The sequence below is a fragment of the Anabrus simplex genome, chromosome 7 (genome assembly GCF_040414725.1).
Source record: "Anabrus simplex isolate iqAnaSimp1 chromosome 7, ASM4041472v1, whole genome shotgun sequence".
In the NCBI taxonomy this organism is placed as follows: Eukaryota; Metazoa; Arthropoda; class Insecta; order Orthoptera; family Tettigoniidae; genus Anabrus; species Anabrus simplex.
This window is the reverse complement of record NC_090271.1, coordinates 306,803,798-306,823,601: the sequence shown is the minus strand read 5'-3', so window position 1 is coordinate 306,823,601 and position 19,804 is coordinate 306,803,798. Positions and strand designations below refer to the sequence as shown.

The 19,804-nt window shown below is 38.1% G+C and overlaps 1 protein-coding gene across 1 annotated transcript in view; it reads right to left on the bottom strand.

The window, feature by feature from the left end:
- Vps13B (vacuolar protein sorting 13B) overlaps window positions 1–19,804 on the bottom strand; it is a 300,908-nt gene that overhangs the window by 48,541 nt on the left and 232,563 nt on the right. The gene's annotated exons all lie outside the window — the stretch shown is intronic.

The following is a 19,804-nucleotide window of genomic DNA, read 5'->3' as shown; positions in this document are numbered from 1 at the left end:
GAAATACAAAATATTAAAAGCAATCATAAGAATTATTGATACTCTTATCAACAACAATTTGTTGTACCAAATCAAGTTAGTACAAGCTAACCTCAACAGAAAAAGGCCCCCTGTTGCTTAGATATCTCAACTTTCAAAACTGCACTCCCGGTTATTTATTTATTGTATGGTGTTTATGATCTACAATTATGGTACAAGTAAAACACATAAGTACATGTAAACAAAATGTTACATTTGAACATGTACGGCATTCAGCGAGGACAAGGCTAGAGAAGAAACCCTTACTAGGTCATATCAGTCACCTTCAGACAATAGACTGGAGCATTCTTGGATGTTGTAGTTATTTGTTTGCTCTTGGGCTCCATAATCAGATTGTGGGGGAAAGGCAAGAAGCTGGTTATGGTATTCCTGGATATTGAAGAGATATAAGAAAGTGTCACGAGAGAGAAGATCTGACAGTGCTTATGAAAGGGGAAGGTGCCTGAAGGACATGTAAGGAAGATCCTAATGTTGTATAAGGATTGTACCAGCTGTGTACAAGTTGGAGGGGGCCACTCACCATGGACTGTCTTCACCTGTTTATCACAGCTATGGATGATATAATGAAGAGCATTACAAAAGCATTGGATGAACTCAACACAGTTGCATTTGCTGACGATTTCATGATTTGGGGAGAAACAGAAGATGAGGTGCAGCCAAGACTTGACATGTGGAAGAGCAACTTTCAGGAGTTCACCCTCAAGATTGGCAATGGTTGTTGTTAGTCCCAGTTCAATGTGAAACCAGAAAGACCTAATGAGAATAATAAGAGCCAAATTAGGTGTGGAGTAGAATTTAAGGCACGGGAAAGAACAAGAAAAATAATGTATAACTCACCTTGTGCAGCATGATGGAATGCATGACATGCAATGAGGGACTGAACTAGGAGATGTGTAAGAGAGCGGAAAGGAAAAGAGAACAGAGTGAGGGAGGGTAAGGGAGAGGAGAAGGGAGGGGAGGGGAGGGTGAGACTAAGGTGGGGCAGAAGGATGAGGTAGTAGGGGTAAATGACACGGGTAGGTACTATGCAAAGCGTAGAAAATCAAACTAGAGTTTAAAGACTTAATACTTTATTAAATAAAGATGAGAAAGTCAAAAGGAGTGCTTCGTGCTCTGAAATGTCGTTTAAATTAACACCGCGCTACCTCAAGAATTACAACTTTTATTATAATTTGGATCCACCTTATTCAATACATAAAAACTGTTGTTTAGATGAAATTACAACATATATTTCAATCAGAACTAGTGTCGACGCCCATTTGCATCATCATCAGCTGATATAGGTTCTTGGAAAAATTGGCAATCACATAAGTTTATCTACGTCAAATTGAACACAATTTAAAACCATATTAACAACCTAAAACTGTGTTATGATTATCCTGTCTCATAGTCCATATTTTCTACAAGTCCGAGACTTGCGAGTCATAAATCTTAAATAAAAACATATGCAAACCGGTTTGCTCACTAATAAAATAACGTGGATTTAAAAGAACAACAACTTAAAAATAAAATAATCTTGAAGAAACATTAGCTTAATTTATCACACTTCTTAAAACGTGGCGTAGAATCGTATTAAAATACTTCAATAAAATCTTCAGAGTCGCTTTAATGGAGCTATCCTTGTGAGGTGGAAACGAGCAATCGGTCCTTTAAGATGTTAACAAGTACAACGTTCCCAGTTCAATGCAGACCTAAAATAATAGGAATGTAATAAACTATCACTTAACTGAAGAGGCAATATATAAAATTACGTCTTATAACGTAAACGTTTTTACGTGACTCACCTCAAAAGATCACTGCCCATGCGAAGCACAATGAAGCCTAGCGAGCAGTGTTGTGATAGTAATCAAGTGTCCAAGGTTGGTCGGGACCGAAGGGGGGAAATAGGGGAAAGTGAGAGGAGCAACTGAGGAGTGGCAACTTGTTGGAGCTCCGGAGGGCGTGGTCGTAAAAAGCAACTAGTAAAGCTATTACGCGTAATATGAAACACTGTCCTATTGACCGGGATATGTATATTTTTAAAAAACTCAATAAGGAAATCAAAAAGAATATTTGATTTTTCAGATATTTCATTTAAATTAAGGTTTGGATTAAAATACTGATCCAGGTGTATATAGCAACCCTCCTTTTCCTAAGCTCTCCAAGATCTCAATGTCCTGTTCTATAAATGTGAATTTATGCTTTAGATCATGTACATGCTGGCCTACTGTGGCAAAAATCTGTTATATTTTATGGCATTAGTATGTTCCGTGTATCTAATTTTAAAACTTCGTCCTGTTTGACCCAGATATGCTATTTTTTTTTTATTTTTTTTCTATTTTGCTTAACGTCGCACCGACACAGACATGTCTTATGGCGACGATGGGATAGGAATGGTCTAGGAAGTGGAAGGAAGCGACCGTGGCCTTAATTAAGGTACAGCCCCGGCATTTGCCTGGTGTGAAAATGGGAAACCACGGAAAACCATCTTCAGGGCTGCCGACAGTGGGGCTCGAACCCACTATCTCCCGATTACTGGATACTGGCCGCACTTAAGCGACTGCAGCTATCGAGCTCGGTACCCAGATATGTGCACCCACAGTTGTTACATTTAAATCTATACACACCCTATTTGGAATATGGGTTCTGAATTGTGCAATACAACTGTATTATTATTATCAGTACGAAACGAAACCTTAACATTATGTTTCTTGAAAATATTAGTAAACTTATATATATCCTTATTATAAGTAAATATTGCGAACGCCTTTGGACAAAGTGGTTTGTAAACGGTACCTGAACTTGTTGATGATACGTTCAATAAAGCATTCACTAAAACCATTAACCTTAGCCATTGAACGGATTGTATTGAGTTCTTTATTCAAATTAGCTTTTGTCATGGGGATCCTCAAAGCCTGTTCTACTAAACTATTGTATGTAGAGTTTTTTTGACTCTGTGGGTGTTCTGAGTCTTGTCTAATCGTGACTGCCGTTTGTGTAGGCTTTCTAAAAATACTATAAGCAAAAGATGAATCCGATCTGTTGATTTTTAAGTCAAGAAAATTAATTGATTCATTACTTTCTGACTCCAAAGTAAATTTAATCTGTGGGTCAATGTTATTAAGTACATTGAGAGTAGCCGTTGCGTCCCTAACACATTCGTCTAAAATTACTAATGTATCGTCCACAAATCTAGACCAAAACAGAATGTTGTCAAATTCTCTGTCGTTCTCCATTCCATCATGTATGTTTCCAAAGAATCCAGATAAATCTCCGCCAAAATTTCCGAGTACAAGTGATTATTTTCATTTTGACCGTATTGAAAATTCAATTATTAATGTTAAACAATAAATTTATTGAAACCACCTATTCAATACTAGTTAAGTCTTTATGACTATAACAATCTCATTACATTAAGTTTGAGTATGGTACATGTTTCGCCTGGCATTGCAGGCATCATCAGCCATGAATTCTATCTCCAAGTCAGAGCTCTGAGTGGTTGCTATATTAGTATTAATCATAGTAAATATTATTTACGTAACAATTGCAATGGAGTGATCAAGCCATCCATGTTTTAAAGTACTAATGTGACGTCCAAATCTTGTTCACATTTAATGGAGATAATATTAACTGTCAACATTCATGAGTTAGTAATGAGAACGGCATGATACATGGGTTTAAACCATCTGTATATTTTTACAACTTATTGGAGATTAACTTGTGCTAGAACTATTCTTAAAAACTATTTTTTACACAATTTACACTAATGTATACAAACTTATGTTACGTTTTGGAACTGAACTGGTCGATCTTGTCTTGAAGTTTCAATGGGATGTCTTACTCATGTCCTGTCGAATGGAGATAATGCTGATACTGATATGGTATTGTAGCCTATTGAAGTCATAGCATTTAAATATTTCTTTTTATATTTGCAGGACATTAAACACGTTCAGCTTATATGTTTTTTTTTTTTTTTTTTAAGAAGGTCTAATTATTTTGTATAGTCAACCTCACTTCTAGAAGAATGAGTATCAGCCTTAAAGTGGATGGCAAGAAATCTGTTAGAGAGTTTGATCAAGTTTTGTAAGATAACGGATTATTACATAACAGTATAAACTTTTTGTATGTTGTTTTGTTGGAGCTTTTTGAAGTTATTCAGTGTGGATTGAAGAGCAGTTCACTGGTTTCTGGATGTAGTGTGTAGCTGGTGGGTGCATTGCTGTCAGCAACTGTTCAGACCACCTCACACAAGCAACACAACAGGACCTCCTCGTAACGTCTAAAGGACTTTAATGCACCCACCAGCTACACACTACATCCAGAAACCAGTGAACTGCTCTTCAATCCACACTGAATAACTTCAAAAAGCTCCAACAAAACAACATACAAAAAGTTTATATGGTTATGTAATAATCCGTTATCTAACAAAACTTGATCAAACTCTCTAACAGATTTCTTGCCATCCACTTTAAGGCACCCCACCTTAATACTGATACTCATTCTTCTAGAAGTGAGGTTGACTACAAAATAATTAGACCTTCCCCCCCCACCCCCCACCCAAAAAAAAAACAAAAAAAAAACAAACATATAAGCTGAAGTGTTTAATGTCCTGCAAATATAAAAAGAAATATTTAAATGCTATGACTTCAATAGACTACAATACCATATCAGTATCAGCATTATCTCCATTCGACAGGACATGAGTAAGACATCCCACTGAAACTTCAAGACAAGATCGACCAGTTCAGTTCCAAAACGTAACATAAGTTTGTATACATTAGTGTAAATTGTGTAAAAAATAGTTTCTAAGAATAGTTCTAGCACAAGTTAATCTCCAATAAGTTGTAAAAATGTACAGATGGTTTAAACCCATGTATCATGCCGTTCTCATTACTAACTCATGAATGTTGACAGTTAATATTATCTCCATTAAATGTGAACAAGATTTGGACGTCACATTAGTACTTTAAAACATGGATGGCTTGATCACTCCATTGCAATTGTTACGTAAATAATATTTACTATGATTAATACTAATATAGCATCCACTCAGAGCTCTGACTTGGAGATAGAATTCATGGCTGATGATGCCTGCAATGCCAGGCGAAACATGTACCATACTCAAACTTAATGTAATGAGATTGTTATAGTCATAAAGACTTAACTAGTATTGAATAGGTGGTTTCAATAAATTTATTGTTTAAAACATTAATAATAAGATTCCCGAGGTCGGAGATCCCATTGCCAACCCATCCTGTTTATAAATGACCTTGTCAAAGACGAAGAAGTTATTATTTACAAGTAACTTAACCAATTTCATGAAATCTTGTATTTCAAGTTCACTTAGCTGATTGTAAGATCTTAGATTCTTGAGAACAATAGGAAGCAACTTATTGGTTCTAATACTCGGAAACATGTTGACAATATCAAATGAATGTAAGGTATGGTGAGCTTGTAATTTAAAATTGCTTAATTTATTAACCGGTTCTATGGAGTTCTTTATGGATTTGTTTGCCGTAAATCTATAGTGTTGTTTAAGGAATTTCTGAATGAATTTAGCCAATTTGTATAGAGGACTGGGTCTGTAATTTATTATGGGACGAATGGGAACCCCGGCCTTGTGAATCTTGGGGAGTGCTCTCGCTGTTGGAAGGCCCGGGTTCATATTTACTAATTTCTGCTTCTCCTGTTTGGTAAAGAGGAAGGAAGTATTCTTTAATGTTTGTTTTAATTGGCGTTGTAGAGTTTGCGTTGGGTCTTTCTTAATCAAACAGGACGAAGTTTTAAAATTATATACACGGAACACACTAATACCATAAAATATAACAGATTTTCTGCGGTAGGCCAGCATGTACATGATCTAAAGCATAAATTCACATCTATAGAACAGGACATTGGGATCTTGGAGAGCTTAGGAAAAGGAGGTTTGCTGGATGTTACGGAGGGTTGCTATATACACCTGGATCAGTATTTTAATCCAAACCTTAATTTACATGAAATATCTGAAAAATCAAATATTCTTTTTGATTTCCTTATTAATTAATTTAATTTAATTTTGCACAATGTGCATAATTACAGGACATACTCTTAGCATTTTCACAGAATTTTGTCAGAGATATTTCTCTACGCTTACATGTCATTACGTGATATCTGTCACATGGGTTATCACAAAGTTTGCACACGCATAGTTCATCCGGTTGGTGGTAGATGTCTCTCGTGCAGATATCGTGGTGAAAACCATGAACAGCAAAACGCGTCATGAAGTGTCTCAATGCATAATTGGCTTTTATCCATTCTCTGTTGACCATAGCATCTGTAGTGTAAAATTCAGGAAATATTTCTTCTCTTTTTCCTTGCAGTTCATGGAGTAGACTCTGGTATGCTTCTGTTGATGGTAGGCATACGTCGTATCTTAAATCCTCAATGTAGAAGGATTCTCTGGTGAGAACATATGCCAGACATGAGGGTATACTTTGAAATACACAAGGCCTTCTTCAGGAATCTTGCTTTTAATTTTTCGATTTCCTTCAGATTCTTCTTTCTTAATTGGTCCCAAATTAAAGTCAAACCATATGTCACTATTGGAGTGATTTTTAACTTGAAAATTTTTAACGCGGTATTTAATGATAATTTCCGTAAATTCGGTATACTGTTCATAGTTGATAAAGCGGCGATAACTCTCTCCCGAACATGGATACTGTATACATTTCCGCGAGTCTGTAATGTGATTCCCAAATATTTGTAATGTGTTACGATCGATAGTGCTTCTCTTTTATAAATTACACAACATCGCTAGCTGCCGGTTTGCCTCCTTTCCTGAAAGTCATTGACACAGTTTTATTTTCATTTAATTGAAGTTCGTTCTCGGTTGCCCATACTGTAAGTTTGTTGAAAACCTCCTGGAGATTTGCTAACTCAGTGGATACAAGCACCATGTCGTCCGCATATGCGTACAATTTGACCTTTTCTGTTCTAAAATGCTCTGAGTTATGTCCGCAGTTACTATGTTAAATAGGAGCGGACTAAGCGGATCACCTTGCAAAACTCCGTTTGTTTGTTCTATCGGATCTGATATATCAACATTGTCATTTATTTGTATGAAATTTTTGTTCAGAATGTTCCTTAAAATCCTTGTGATGTAATTTTTCCCAGTGAGCTTTTCCAGTTTATCGATTGCTATATTTCTATTCACGAGGTCGAAGGCCTTAGTGTAGTCTATAAAGACAGTGTGTAGTTTAACTCTGTGGATTTCCTTATCGAGTTTTTTAAAAATATACATATCCCGGTCAATAGGACGGTGTTTCATATTACGCGTAATAGCTTTACTAGTTGCTTTTTATGACCACGCCCTCCGGAGCTCCAACAAGTTGCCACTCCTCAGTTGCTCCTCCCACTTTCCCCTATTTCCCCCCTTCGGCCCGACCAACCTTGGACACTTGATTACTATCACAACACTGCTCGCTAGGCTTCATTGTGCTTCGCATGGACAGTGATCTTTTGAGGTGAGTCACGTAAAAACGTTTACGTTATAAGACGTAATTTTATATATTGCCTCTTCAGTTAAGTGATAGTTTATTACATTCCTATTATTTCAGGCCTGCATTGAACTGGGAACGTTGTACTTGTTAACATCTTAAAGGACCGACTGCTCGTTTCCACCTCACTAGGATAGCTCCATTAAAGTGACTCTGAAGATTTTATTGAAGTATTTTAACACGATTCTACGTCACGTTTTAAGAAGTGTGATAAATTAAGCTAATGTTTCTTCAAGATTATTTTATTTTTAAGTTGTTGTTCTTTTAAATCCACGTTATTTTATTAGTGAGCAAACCGGTTTGCATATGTTTTTTATTTAAGATTTATGACTTGCAAGTCCCGGACTTGTTGAAAATATGGACTTTGAGACAGGATAATCGTAACACAGTTTTAGGTTGTTAATATGGTTTTAAATTGTGTTCAATTTGACGTAGATAAACTTATGTGATTGCTAATTTTTCCAAGAACCTATATCAGCTGATGATGATGCAAATGGGCGTCAAAACTAATTCTGATTGAAATATATGTTGTAATTTCATCTAAACAACAGTTTTTATGTATTGAATAAGGTGGATTCAAATTATAATAAAAGTTGTAATCTTGGTTCAGTACGGACAAACAATGAAATTTATTAATTTAACCTCAAGAATTACTTGGACATAGATCTTAAAAATACCGTATGTGTGTTTTAAGGAATTTTTTTTTTTGTAAGTGAAAAATGTTAATAATTTTAGGGTTATTTATTTTTGGCAACTTAATTTATGTGTAGATCATTTATTCTGTAAAGGGATTTTCTTTATAACTTTCGGGGCATGGCGTAGTCGCACGTGCCGGGTTTGGTAAGATGCTTCTGGTAGTTTCCGGTTGCATCAGAAAGGAAATTCTTGTAAGCTATGAATGGTATTTTCTCACCACATCCTCGGGGCTCTCATTGGCCAAAATAAAACCCTTTCCTATTGGAAAATGTAAGAACAGCGGGTGCGCTAATTGGCTATCTTTCGATTTCACCATTTCTGGTCGCTGGCCACTTGGCCAGACCCAAGCTTGTTCCCGTTGTCTTTGTTGTTGGACCATCGAAGGGAGAAGAAGTCTCCTCAATCTGATGGGTCTCCTGGCCCTCCGAGGTAAGCACTATTTAGTGTAGTTCATGTTTTGGGTCAAATGTAGTTTCTTAATTTAAATTTTCTTTACCCTCCGGAGTTTGCCCGGGATTCCTTCCATTCGCCAATTTTAATTTCAAATGACTTAGTCTTCGCGGCTAGTCATACCCATTTGTTTTAGAGGCATTCCCTTTTTCTTTTGGCTTTATTAACTGTGTAGTAATTATGTAAAATTTCATTCTCCTTTCCTTTGTTTTAATTGTGTAAAATATGTACATTTTAAAATTCCCTCGGGTTTGCCTCTAGTAGCGCTGTTTTGTCTTAGCACTGATTACGACCTACAGTTAGGTTGAAACTAGTCCCTGAATGTAATATAAAAACATTGTATAGCTTTTATTGCAAAGGTGACCTTAATAATAAATATTTAATTACTATTGTAACAAGCTGTCAACCATAATCCTTTAACCTAATGCACTTTTGGTGAGTTTCGACGTGGAGTCCTTGTTCACTAAAGTGCCGATTGATTTGGTCATGTCTCTGATTGAACACCTGTTCTCTGAGGACATAACTAAGCTATTTTACCACTGCATGACTTACAACTATTTCTTGTGGGATGGGCATTTTTATGAAAAGACGGACGGAGTAGCTATGGGAAGTCCACTTTCGCCCGTAGTGGCTAATTTCTTTATGGAGCATTTTGAGGAGGAGGCTATTGCTTCGGCACCCTTCAAACCTATGATATGGTGGAGGTATGCTGATGATACATTTGTGGTCTGGACAGAAGGTCCTGAGAAACTTCATCTATTTCTAAACCACCTAAATCAGCAACATCCTTCAATAAAATTCACTATGGAGATGGAGTCAGACGGATGCCTTCCTTTTTTGGATGTTCTGGTAAGAAACCGGACGGCTCCTTAGGACATACCATCTATCGTAAGCCTACCCACACAAATCGCTATCTTCATGTAGATTCTCACCAGCATCCAGCACAAAAACAAGATATTCTCACGACACTTGCCAAGAGGGCGAGACAAATTTGTGAGCCACCAAATATCCAGGTGGAGATGGACACATTCAAAGTCGCGTTCAAGGGTAATGGTTACTACGATTTGCAGATTCATAGAGCCCTGCATCCCAGGGAAAAGACCAAGCAAAGCTCACAGAAGGAAGAAGTGAAGGGAACTGCCTACTTGCCTTACATTCACAACACCACAGATCGAATTGCCAAGGTCCTCCACAAACACAATAAAAACTGTGTTTGGCACCACCACTAAAATTGCTCACAGTCTGAGTAAAACCAAGGACAAATTGTACCAACTTTTACATCCTGGGGTATACGAAATTCCCTGTACTTGCGGTAAGGTAAACATCGGCCAAACATGCCGGTCCATTGGTACCTGTATCAAGGAACATGAACGTAATATTTGTCTCAACCAAGCAGACAAATCAGCAATAGCTGAGCACGCTCTATTGTCGGGTCATGATGTCATGTTTCAAGATGCTCGAGCTCTTACCCACACTAGACACAATAGGCCCTTTGTTGATATACGAGTTTCATTTCCGTATTGACAGATTACACATGTACAGATAAGAAAGGATTTCCACCCTATCAATACTGTTTATTGTAAGAATTAGCTTACAGTACCGGTTTCGACCCTAACTGGTCATCATCAGCTGAACATAAATACCTTTACATATGTATTAAACAATAATTGACATTACCCTGTCTAAAGGAGGATGCCGTAAGGAAACACCGTATCTGATTGTGTCCAAATTGGGCATGTTGAGTGAGAGTTAGTTATGTGTTATGATTTGACTTTCAGGTACATGGGTATAAAGTTAACTTCTTCAGGACTAGAATTTTGACTGTAAAAATCTATCCTAAGCTTAAATCTAAGTTATATACACAAATACAATAAACACATTAAAATAGACAGAAAATACTAAAATACATTAAAATAATGAGTATAAAACATTTCAGGGACATGATAGTGCGTGTCTAGAGTATATCTTCATTCCTGTCTTTAGAGTCCATAGTTGTGCGGTACATAGTCTGGTGCTTGCATCGTCGGTAATGTTGTAGGTCTCTCAAGAAGTCTTATTGTTTACTTAAATAATGTCTTCATGTGTGTGTATATATGATAAACTGCTTTTGTTGTTGAGGTAAGTATGTGCAGCTGTGAGTGGAGTCTTATTCCTTGAGTTTGGAAGCAGATGATATGGTCTTGGTCTGATAGCAGATCGCATGCAACCCAGCTACGACAACAACAACAACAACTATAACACCAGCACACAGATATAGACGAGGAAGGAGCCACCACAATAGCCTAATATCAAGAAAAATACATGAATGACCAAGACCATATCATCTGCTTCCAAACTCAAGGAACAAGACTCCACTCACAGCTGCACATACTTACCTCTGTCTATATAATCAGATTTTGTTAACAACAAAAGCAGTTTATCATATATACACGTGAAAACATCATTTAAGTAAACAATAAGACTTCTTAAGAGACCTACAACATTACCAACGATGCAAGCACCAGATTATGTACCGCACAACTATGGACTCTAAAAAACAGAATGAAGATATACTCTAGACACGTACTATCAAGTCCATGAAATATTTTATACTCATTATTTTAATGTACTTTAATATGTTCTGTGTATTTTAATGTGTTTATTGTATTTGTGTATATAACATAGATTTAAGCTTAGGATAGATTTTACAGTCAAAATTCTAGTCCTGAAGAAGATAGCTTTATACCCATGTACCTTAAAGTCAAATCATAACACATAACTAACTCACACTCAACATGCCCAATTTGGACACAATCAGATACGGTGTTTCCTTACGGCATCCTCCTTTAGACAGGGTAACGTCAATTATTGTTTAATACATATGTAAAGGTATTTATGTTCAGCTGATGATGACCAATTAGGTTCGAAACTGGTACTGTAAGCTAATTCTTACAATAAACAGTATTGATAGGGTGTGGAAATCCTTTCTTATCTGTACACCACAGGTCCTATACGGGAAGCTGTGGAATTTCCAGAGGGACACCGGCTATCAGTTAAGTAATACCTGGTTGCCAGCCATTAAGAATTTACGTAGGTAGTTCCCTTCCCTGTCCCTTCACTATTGTTATTTCGTCTCAGTGTTTTCCAAATTCGTACATTCCTCATCGCCAGATGTTTCATTCTAGGCTTGTGTCAATATCATACACCTGTCAATGTCATATGTTACGTGAACCTCTTAGACTGATTCTGATGGTTCGGTCAGCTTCAGCTTCGAATGCTAGCACTGTGCCACGTCCGGGGGCCATCTGGTGACGAATGAACGTACCATTTCCACTTCTATTATAACGTCTACATTTAAAGAGTCATTGTTTAAGAAGCCTTCCTCGTGGACAGTCAAGATTTCTTCTGATGATGCAGAGCACACTTCTCTGCAAAACGTAAAGAATTTCACCTTATTTTCTTGACACGGCATAAGCCCAAAAGCCTATACAGTATCATGTCTGTAAGTATGGGCCGTGAGAGCATCAATGGCAACACTTTTTCCGTTCCTTCTTTATACCTTAAAATGTAGGTGTGGTTTGTTAACGTGTGTCCTTAAAAGTATGGTTAAATTATTTCTGTAATTTTAAAATTATTGTCGTGAATCTTGTACTCTTGGTCTTTTTCATTTCTCTAAATTTGCTGTGTTAAACTTAACTAGCATTAATGTTATTTTCCAGTTGTTATTTCAGTAAATGTAGTACTTAAATAGAACCACTGTTAATTTCGTTTTCCCGGCAATGCAATCCCTTCTCACAGCCCGGGTAGGGTCCCAACCACTTCCCATCTCCGTTCCTTTAGTTGTCATGTTGGTTAACCTGGTAGTTATATTCTGATGTTTTCCAGTACTTATCGTGTGTGAGTGTTCAATTTTATTTAATCAAATCTCAAAGTCATCATTTTTCTTAATAGTGTTTATTATTATTATGTTTAATTTTTGAATCCCGACAAGGGCTTACATCAATAATTTACTTAAAATTATTTTCTTTTCAGACATTCACTTAAACAATAGATTACTACATCTGACGAAAGGAATACCTAATCAAAATTACGAATGTTCCCCTTCGTGCTACATAAAAGTCATTACCCATATTACATTCAACAAACACAAATTATAAATCAAGTTGCTCGTCAATACAGATAAGGATGCCAACTCCCAGATCCACTCAGGAGCATTTGACTGCTGTAGGAGCGATGACATAGTTCGGCATCAACCACAGCAGTTTTGATGTGTCATTTAGTTCCAAGTTTGGATGTGTTGTTCGGACTTCATCAGTGTTTTAAGTTAAGATTGTAAATTGTGGCATACCAAAGTATTTAATTTATTATTGGTTATATGTGTGTATATGTCTTCCAATTGTAGCGTGGCTGAAGATGACCCAATATATATGGGGTCGAAACTAGTCCCAGTTTTATAAGACAATATATAAGCTTATGGTATTGAAAAGGTGGACCCTTCTACATCCTTTGATAGTATTACCTTTAATATTTGCACATCAATTTGTTTATGTTTGTGCAGATTGACAGGTTTTGTTGCATACCTGGTAATTTTGGTCTGTGTTAGGTTCAATGTAGAGGTTGAAGCCACAACACGCTCATGTTGAGTTGGAGCAACTGAACTGGCAGCACACATAGAAGCCACAATACACTCGGTTCCAGGAAGTTGTTCAGGATCATCTCCAACTCCATTCAGTGGCTTTAAACGACTTTCATTTGGATTTATATCAGGATGTTTGAGCCGCAAATGTCTATTCATTATATTAGTAGTAGGCGAACCTTTACTCGAAAGTACTGACGAACGCATATTCCACTTCACTTTATCATTCCCTAATCATATGAAATAATCCCATACCACACTTCTTAAACTTGCCATGATACACTTACGAAACTCACAGGTGGGGAGATAAACACTTCCCTGTCACTGAAATTCATTAACTGTCCTCAGTATTGAATGCGAGTAAACAGTATCATTTTTGAAGTTTCCACCAATAGCAATCTGCAGTAGGTCAAACCAACAGCAGCTCCAGCATTGGTTACGTGTGGTACGTGAACATGCTCGATGGATGCAGGCCTAAAGTAGGGTTGCCAGATTGGGCAAAAAGTCATTATCGGCCTACCTATTCAGGAATCCAGTTGTTGGCTAATGACAAAGTTTTGTCATCTTCATTAGAAAAAAAAAAAAAATAAATAAATTGCTAGTCACTCTAATACATCGAAGGTTTCCGGTGATGCAGGATGGGAAAGGTCTGGGATTAGGAAGGTAGTAGCCATGGCCTTAATTAAGGTACGCTCCAAGCATTTGCCTGGTGTGAAAATGGGGAAACCACGGAAAACCATCTTGACGGCTGCTGACGGTGGGATTCAAACCCACCATCCCCCGAATGCAAGCGCATAGCTACGTGATCCAAACCGCACGTCCAACTCGCTCAGTCATCTTGGAAAATATGTAGTTTTCTATCAGCAGAGGACTTTTTTAATCATCATATTTTGTATAAGCTACCGAGATATACAGTAGCCCACTGGTTTTCTGATTCAACACACTGTTGGTTAAGTTAGTGCGCCAGTAGGCTCACTTACTGTCCACATACACCAGTGACCTTGTGATTAGATGATTGAAGTATTGTGTAATGATGCAACATACGAACTGAGAGAATTCCGAGTCGTTCTTCCCAATAAAAAATTGGTAATTTTGAGTGGTCATAAGCATGACTCATAGCCATAGGGTAGGCTAGAGTTGAATTGAATTAATTGTCAAATGTCAACTAAGTTATAATACTAAGATTCATTAAACTACAATAGTATAACTAATATTTATTTATTTATTTCTGACTTACATTTGTGGCGAAGTTAGGGCTCATGGCCCTCTCTCACACTTAACACTTAACTTACTAGTTACTTTAGAATTATGTTTTGACTACCTTTTTAACACTGCAAATACATCCAGCTATTATTTAAACCTTCCTGTAAAAAGAGGAGAATGAACGCAAGTGGGTATTATTTTCATATAAGCTGAGAGCAAGAGTCTGTTATAGCGCACGATTCTTTCAGTGTGCCATGGCGCGATATGTCTAGCTGCAGCATAAGTTCGGCTCCCCGCTAGTATATAGTGTACCGGTAGTGAGCCGTGTGCGTGTGTTGTGTCTCACTGATCCATGATCGCCGTATCTACAGCACATTTCCCTACCTTACATACTGTTGTTCGCCTCGAGCTCGTCCTCGCCGCATCAAGCACTCCGCTCACCTGTGCTCTACCAGTGTGATTACGTCATCCTCGCTGCACTTCGCCGTTGCCTGTGCGCTGTGTGTACATGTGACCTCATGTTTCTCGAACTCAATGGCTTGTAGCCTTCTCTACTTTTCTGGAATATTCTATTCCACTATATATTGCCCACCTTTTTACCTCTTCTCATTCAGACGCTATTAACTTTCATCTTATTAAGAAATCTTTAGACTTAGTCCCCCAACTCACTTCGACACATCCACAAGCCCTTACACTCTGGTTGTTTGCCGCTCGTAAATTTTTGAAACTGAACTCGGCCCCATTTTCTCAATTACTTTCACTCTTATATTTTAAAACTACTGGTCATTTTAGTAATTTTCTGTTACAACATATGTCTGATTGCCTTGATTGGATTCAATTTCGTTCTATTGTACACAATTATTTTCTTGCCTATGAAATTCGCCAACAGTTAAGTTCTGTTTTCTTATTTCGTCATCAATGCTCTGATGAAACAACCTATAACTTTTTGGATTCTCTCATTAATTTTGCTGACGTTCTTGCCATCTCCGAACATCCTCAGGAAATCATCTCTCTCGTTTGTTTTTATGCTGCCCCTCCGTTTCGGCAATTAATTAACCCCTTTTCTCCTCCCACATCTATTTCTCATCTTTACCATATCGCTCAAATGGACACCTTTAATTCTTATAGTAATGCTTCATATTATGCTTCTGTTCCCCCTCCTCCTCATACGTTCCCCACCCCACCTCCCACTTCTTCACCCCCTCCTTCTTCTACTCATCCACCCACTTCCACTCTCTCTTGTTTTCGCTGTCAAGGCCGAGGTCACATCGCTCGCAATTGTCCGACTCCACGTTCGGGAAACGCTCCCTCCCGCCGAATGTAGGCAGCATTCGGTCTATAGGGCAAAATCTGCCACCTGCCGCTCCGTGCCCGGCTCCATCTGCTTATATTCTTGCTGTCCTTCAGAATATTTCCTCTCTTGCATTATTAGACTCAGGGGCTTCTATTTCACTTCTCAGTTCCTCTTTTTTCCAGCAGTTAACTTCAATTACATCCACATCTTCAATTACATTTTTCGGATTTATTATGTACTTCTGTCTCACGTCATCCCTTAAACATTCTTGGTCAACTTATTCTTACAGTAAAGATTTCTAAATTTTCATGGTCCTTTCCCTTTTTTATGTCGCTCAGGATCTCCCTATTCCCCTTATACTCAGATATGATTTTTTTTCACATACTGGTTTAATTCTCCACACTCACACTTCTTCCATTTCTTTTCATTTTGATTCTGTGACTAGCATTCCTTTGATCAATCCTTCTGATTACCCCACTTCATTCCATCTATCTAACTTGCATGTTTATGTTACCGAGTCTCAGCAGGAAGTCTTAACCTCGCTTCTTGACAAATTTTCTGACGTGGTTACGGAACAGCTTGGTACTGTCCGCAATTATCAGGCTCATATCGATCTCTTGGACCACTCTCCCGTCAGATCTCCCCCTTATCATCTTAGTCCACCTCGTATGCAACTTTTGGAGCAGCACATATCTCAAATGCTTGCTGATGGCACCATTATCCCTTCTACTTCGAATTATGCTTCACCTGCTTTTCTGGTCAATAAACCTGATAATTCTACGCGTTTTGTGATTGATTACCGTCATCTCAATAGTAAGATTAAATATGATACTTATCCCCTTCCTAAGCTGCAAAACGCTTTTCAGTTTTTTGCTAATGCTAAATATTTTTCTATATTTGACTGTAACTCTATTTTTCACCAAATTCCCTTAGATGCGGCTAGTTCTAAACTCACTGCTTTTATTACACCTAATGGTCTCTATCAATTTACTAAGCTTCCTTTCGGTCTTAATGTTGGATCCCAGGTCATGCAACGCCTTGTTGACTCTCTTTTTTCGGACATTAAATACAAATATCTTTATCCGTATGTCGATGATTTGTTGATCTTTTCTCCTGATTTTGACTTCCATATCATTCATCTTACTGAAGTACTTTCTCATCTTCGTACGGCAGGTCTCACTATTAACCCTTCCAAGCTTTCTCTTGCACAAACTTCTGTTAAATTTTTAGGTCATATCATTTCCTCCCCTTAAAAACATCAAGCAACTGCGTACCTTTCTTGGCATGCTGTCCTTTTATAACCATCTTATTCCTAATTTCTCTCATGTTGCTGAACCATTGCACTACCTCAAATGTAAGGCTGTTAAATTTCTTTGGACTCCTACTCAACAACATGCTTTTTCTACACTTAAATCTCTTCTTATCAAAGCTCCCATTTTACAGTTCCCTGATTTTTCTTTACCCTTCGAAGTTCATACTGACGCCTCTGATCATGCTATTTTTGGTGTTCTTAATCAAGTTGTTGAGGGTACCCCTCTGCCTATTGCTTATTTTAGTAAACTACTCTCCCCCACTGAACGAAACTATTCCATCTATGAGCGAGAAGCATTGGCTTTAGTCACCACCCTTGAACATTTTTCAGACTACCTCGATCATAAAGAATTTCTTGTCAAAACCGACAATCAAGCCCTTTCATGGCTTCTCTCTAATGCTCCTAAAATCGGCAAAACTGGCCGATGGTTGCTCCGTCTTTCTCGCTTTAAATTCTCCATTAAATTCATCTCCAGTACCCAGAATTGTGTTGCAGATGCTCTCTCTCGTCTCTTTGATCCTTCACCCTCTGACGTTTCTTCTTCTTCTACCACTTCTCAGTCGCTCCACACCTCTGATTCATCGCCTTTGGATAATTTAATTTGTTCATTGATTGATTTTCCATTATCTTTTCAATAATCATGCCAATCTCATCAACTTCAGGATGACTTTTGCATTCGGACGAAGGCTTTGCTTTCTGACCCTTCCTATCGTGGTCTCTTTGTTTTTTCCAAAGGTCTACTTCTTTTCAAACCTACCCCTAAATCTTCTGCCAGACTTGTTGTCCCTTCTCTTCTACAACCCATGATACTCTCTTATTATCATTCTTCTCCTGGGGGCGGTCATTTTGGATTTGCCAAAACTTACGCTCGCATTGCTTCTCTTTATTTCTGGCCTAACATGCATAAAAGTGTCCGTCAATATGTTTCCACTTGCCAACCTTGTCAGTTAGCTAAACCCCTTAATTCTCGATCTGCTGGCCTACATTCCGCTCTTACCCCCACCTCTCCAGCTCAAACCTTTATTGACCTGGTTGGACCTCTTGTTCGTTCATCACGTGGTAACACCTATATTCTTACCTTACTGGATGGTTTTTCTAAGTATTTGGAACTTCACCCTTTACAGAAAATTTCTTCTTCCATTATTATCAATCTTCTCTCCAACGTCATATTTCCTCTTACTGGTTTGCCTTCAAATTTAGTTTCCGACAATGCCTCTATATTTACTTCCAAAGCTTTCTTTCAAATGTGTTTTCAACTGGGAATTAAGAAGGTAAATACCTCTCCATATTATCCCCAGGCTAACAACGTCGAACGTTATCACCGAAACCTTAAAATTGCTCTTTCTATTTTCCACAACTCCTACCATAAGGATTGGGATCGAAATCTTTCTGCTTTAGTCCTTGCTTTCAATTCCAGCATAAATTCTTCTACCCGACACACCCCTGCTAAACTGTTTTTGGGCCGCGATCTTCATACCCCCTCATCACTTACTTGGGATCTTCACCCCCTTTTAGATTCTGATGATTCTAAATCTCTTCAATCTCTTTGGACCGAAGGTCTTTCTCATCTTCGTGCTGCTCAACTTCATTCCAAGAAAACTCATGATTCCCATCATCAACCCTCTACCTTTAAACTTGGTGACATTGTTCTCTTACGTAATCACCCCCAAAGTTCTTCTAGTGATCAGTTTTCTGCTAAATTAGCTTCTCGGTGGATAGGCCCATTTCGCATTATTTCCCTGCCTACCCCTGCTAATGCCCTCTTACAGTCTACTTCTGACCCTGTTGATGTCAAACGTGTTCACATTTCTCAGTTAAAAAAATTCTATGCTCCCACTTCTGATAATTAATTTTTTTTTGGGGGGGGGGGGGAGATTTTCTTCCCGGAGTGATTATTTCCTTTCAATCACCCCTACTTTTATTGGGGCTTGTTTTTTGGTCCTAGCACTGTTCGGTTATTTAATGTTTTTTTGGGGGGGTCCTTGGATTTCGGACATTTTTTTGTCTAGTATTTACTCTTGCTCATCAGATGCTGGGCTCCATCACTCCGCTTGGACCCGGACTCCCCATGAGAGGCTAAATAACCATTTTTTTCTCTCTCACTTTGCCCTCATGGAATTTTTTTTGGTAACTCATGTATTCTCAACTATATTTATATTACTTTTTTTCTGTGCCACATACATTTTTTAATTTTTTTTTTTGTATTCTATACTTTATATTGTACTACTTATGTAACGTGTATATATATCTACTTCCGCTTTATTCTTTGAACCCCTTTTCTTACTCTTATTCCCTATTTCCCTTCTTGGACCGGTCCATCCTCATCTCCACCCTCCTCTTCCCCTTCATCTCCATCCTCATCTCCATCTCTTTCCTTTACCCCTTTTCTTCATTTGGGTACACCATCTCTCGCCAGTCTGCTTTCTACTTCTAGTGTACGATCATCGCTCTTCCGAGTTGGCGCCACTCGTGAAGACCGCTACGCCATCGTCGCTACATCATCTAGACGCTTTGCTTTCGCCGGCATGTGGGGAATATATTATGATCGCCGTATCTACAGCACATTTCCCTACCTTACATACTGTTGCTCGCCTCGAGCTCGTCCTCGCCGCATTAAGCACTCCGCTCACCTGTGCTCTACCAGTGTGATTACGTCATCCTCGCTGCACTTCGCCGTTGCC